Below are 4,073 nucleotides of genomic sequence, written 5' to 3' on the forward strand. Positions count from 1 at the left end.
TCTCTTTCCCTGATTTTCATTTTGGTTTCCTTTATTTTGTTTGTCTCCCCCATCTCTTTTCTTTCTTTTTAACTTCTTGTTCTTTATTGTTTTCTTCTCTTTTCTCTTTCTCTTGTCTTTCCTTTTCCCTAAATTATTAAATTGTTTTTCTTACTGTTGTTTGCTTCCTCTTAATTGCTTGATTTTTTTCTTTATTATTTTATTTTATTGCTGTTTTGTCTCTTGTTTTTGTCCTGCATTGTGGGCATGACAACCATGCCCACTTGAGTGAAATTAATTAGTCACAAGACAAATACTGGAAGAAAGTAAAAAACAAAACAAAAGATTTTCACATTCAAGGAAACATTCTTTGCAAAAAAAAATCATATGATTGTGAATGAGGGGAACTGCAGAGTGGGGACCCAATGCCCATCTGTTGGCAGCTGGACATCCCCTTTCAGAAGGGTCTCAGGGAGGAGACGAGTCAGTCGGGGTGCAGTGTAGCAACGATAAAACATACAACTTTCCTCTAGTTCTTCCTCACACACCCCCCACCTCCACTATCATGATCCCAATTCTACCTTACATATCCAGCTAGACCAGAGGATGTACACTGGTACAGATATGAACTGGAAACACAGGGAATCCAGGACAGATGAACCCCTCAGGACCAGTGGTGAGAGTTGCAATACCAGAAGGGTGGAAGGAAGGTGGAGCCAAAAAGGGGAACCGATCACAAGCATCTACAGATAACCTTCTCCCTGGGGGATGGACAACAGAAAAGTGGGTGGAGGGAGACAGACATCAGACAGTGTAAGGTATGGCAAAATAATAATAATTTATGAATTATCAAGGCTTCATGAGAGAGGAGGGCACAGAGGGAGGGGGAAAATGAGGAGCTGATACCAAGGGCTCAAGTAGAAAGAAAATGTTTTGAGAATGATGAGGAGAAACAAATGTGCAAATATGCTTGACATATGGATTGTGATAAGAGTTGTACGAGCCCCCCATAAAATGATTTCAAAAAAAAGAAAGATTCTTTTATAGATACCAAGGTGGGGTTGGGGAGAGAGGATAACTTACTGGCTAGACTAGGATAGACAACAGCTAACTGGATGCATGGGAAGGAAATGAGGGGGGATGGTAAATATCTGAAGTCAAGGGAAGATGGGGGAGGGGATTCAAAAGTTAAAGGCGGCCTAGTGGTCGCGTACCCCTTCCGGCGTGGGGAGGGCGCTGAGGATCCCGGGGCCGTTCGGCCACAGGCCGCCTCCAGAGCCGCGAGATGTAGCCAGGGGGACCTTGGCCACAGTGAGATCTCTGCCCCTTGGGGCTGAGAGACCCCACGCCTTTCCTCAAGCTGAAGTGGCAAGGTATTGAGGGAGCAGCCAGATGTCTTCCCACAAAGGAGCGGTGGTGGCGCAGGGCAATGGGGCGCCTGCCAGTCACCAGGAGACGGACACGGTGGAATTGGCCGAACTGGGACCCCTGCTAGAAGAGAAGGGCAAACGAGCAGCCGCCAACCCAAGCAAAACTGAAGAGGAGCAAACATGCCCAGTGCCCCAGGAAGAGGAGGAGGAGGTACGGGTACTGACGCTTCCCCTGCAAGCCCACCACGCCCTGGAGAAGATGGAGGAGTTTGTGTATAAGGTCTGGGAGGGACGTTGGAGAGTCATCCCGTATGATGTGCTCCCTGACTGGCTGAAGGACAATGACTACCTTCTGCATGACCATCGCCCACCCATGCCCTCCTTTCGAGCTTGCTTCAAGAGCATCTTTCTTATCCATACTGAAACTGGCAATATCTGAACCCATCTGCTTGGTTTTGTGCTGTTCCTCTTTTTGGGAATCTTGACCATGCTCAGACCAAATATGTACTTCATGGCCCCTCTGCAGGAGAAGGTGGTCTTCGGGATGTTCTTTCTGGGCGCAGTGCTCTGCCTCACCTTCTCCTGGCTCTTCCACACCGTCTATTGTCATTCTGAGAAAGTGTCGCGGACTTTTTCCAAACTGGACTATTCAGGGATCGCTCTACTGATTATAGGGAGCTTCGTTCCCTGGCTCTATTACTCCTTCTACTGCTCCCCACAGCCACGGCTCATCTACCTCTCCATTGTGTGTGTCCTGGGCATTTCTGCCATCATTGTGGCACAGTGGGACCGGTTTGCCACTCCTAAGCACCCACAGACAAGAGCAGGAGTGTTCCTGGGACTTGGCTTGAGCGGCATGGTACCCACCATACACTTCAGTATCGCCAAGGGCTTTGTCAAGGCCACCACTGTGGGCCAGATGGGCTGGTTCTTCCTCATGACCTTGATGTACATCACCGGAGCTGGCCTTTATGCTGCTCGAATTCCTGAGCACTTCTTTCCCGGAACGTGTGACGTACGGTTCCAGTCCCATCAGATTTTCCACGTCCTGGCGGCGGCAGTGGCCTTTGTGCGTTTCTACGGGGTCGCCAACCTCCAGGAATTCCGTTATGGCCTAGAAGGTGGCTGTACTGATGACTCCCTTCGCTAATCTTCCTTGCCAGAGGGGAGGAGGAGAAACTTCCCAAGTGCTTTGAAAAATAACTCCTTAACTGAAGTGAGAGGAAGAGTCCGAGTTGTCTTTTTCTAGAAGAGACCACTCCGAGAAAATGCCGTGCCCATCAAACTGTCACCCCCTGCAGGGTAAACGTCCCCTTTCCCGAACTGGGAAGACAGGGAATTGTCTATCTTAGCCAAGGCACCTCGTCCCCTCACCGAAGCAGGACTTGGAAGCTCATGTTGAGATTTTACCCCCTCTTCCAACCATTTTGGAAAAAAGTGATGAACTGGACTCTTCAGAAATTCTGTTTCTGGAAGACAATGTCCTTCCCTCACCCCCATCCGTACTTTGTACCCTGGCGTCTAACGGGCCCACCTTCTCGCAGCACACTTTTCAGAAACAAGGCTAACCTGGCCCCGTCTTGTGAGGGCCTGCATCTGCCTACCCGCAGGGAGAGCAGAGTCGCCTCCTTGGGCAGAGCCCACCTTATCATGGATGTGTGTCCAGGTTCATGTAACTTGAGTTTGACTTTTTTTTTTCCTTGGCAGAGTAATGTAAAATTAAAATGGGGAAAGATATTTAATACTAAGCTTTAAAAATAAACCTGCTATTATTGCTATGTATCTTGATGCAAAGACTATGGCAATAATAAAAGAAAGTACAGAAGACACTTGACACTGAAAAGGAAAAAAAAGAGTTAAAGGCGACAGAGATGAACACTGTTGTGTATACAATCCTGTGAAAACAGTGTTGGATGCATGGACAGACACACAGGCTGGACAGGTACAAAAGAAAGAATGGAAAAATATATATGTGATATGTGTGTGGGCATGTACCTTCCCGGCAAATCTATTCATGAATGTGATAGAGCATACAGAGGACAACATTATGAAAACTTCAAAGAAAACACTTTGAGGAAGTGAGACATGGACCTGGGAGCGCAGGACCCTGGCCTCCAGGGACACCAAGGTCAACGGGCATAGCACAGTCCACAAAGACAATGTTTTACATCCAACTTTGGTGAATACCACCTGGGGTCGTAAAAGCTTGTAAGCAGTCATCTAAGGTGCAACTCTTGGTCTCTCCATGTCCAGAGGGAAAAAGAGTGAATAAAATTAAAGACACTTGAAAACAAATAGTCTAATAAACTGACAGACCACTCAAATGTCTGCCTCCATGACACTGAGACCAGGAAAAAACTAGATGGTGCCTAGATACATTACCAACTGCTCTGGAGGGATCCCATTAAAAGATCTTAGGTAGAGTGGGAGAAAAAATGTGAACTCAAAGTCATATAGATAGATAGATAGATAGATAGATAGATAGATAGATAGATAGATAGATAGATACTCATTTGATAAATACTGGTAGAACCTCTGAAATGATGCTACTCAGATACCAAGCCTGGAACTGAGCTCATCCTCAAGCCCAACCGTCATCCATGTGGTAAACCAGGAGGTAAGCGCTCTTAGAGTAATCAGCCATACAAGGTCAAAGAGCGACATTTCCCAGGATAAAGCTCAAGAAGGGATAGGGAACAAAGGGCAGTGGAAATGGGACACAGT

General features: G+C 47.0%; 1 pseudogene; it reads left to right on the top strand.

The window, feature by feature from the left end:
• Nucleotides 1-1,322: 1,322 nt before the first annotated feature.
• Nucleotides 1,323-2,499, top strand: LOC142449063 (adiponectin receptor protein 1 pseudogene; annotated as a pseudogene).
• Nucleotides 2,500-4,073: the final 1,574 nt, after the last annotated feature.

This window comes from Tenrec ecaudatus, chromosome 5, assembly GCF_050624435.1.
Source record: "Tenrec ecaudatus isolate mTenEca1 chromosome 5, mTenEca1.hap1, whole genome shotgun sequence".
NCBI lineage: Eukaryota > Metazoa > Chordata > Mammalia > Afrosoricida > Tenrecidae > Tenrec > Tenrec ecaudatus.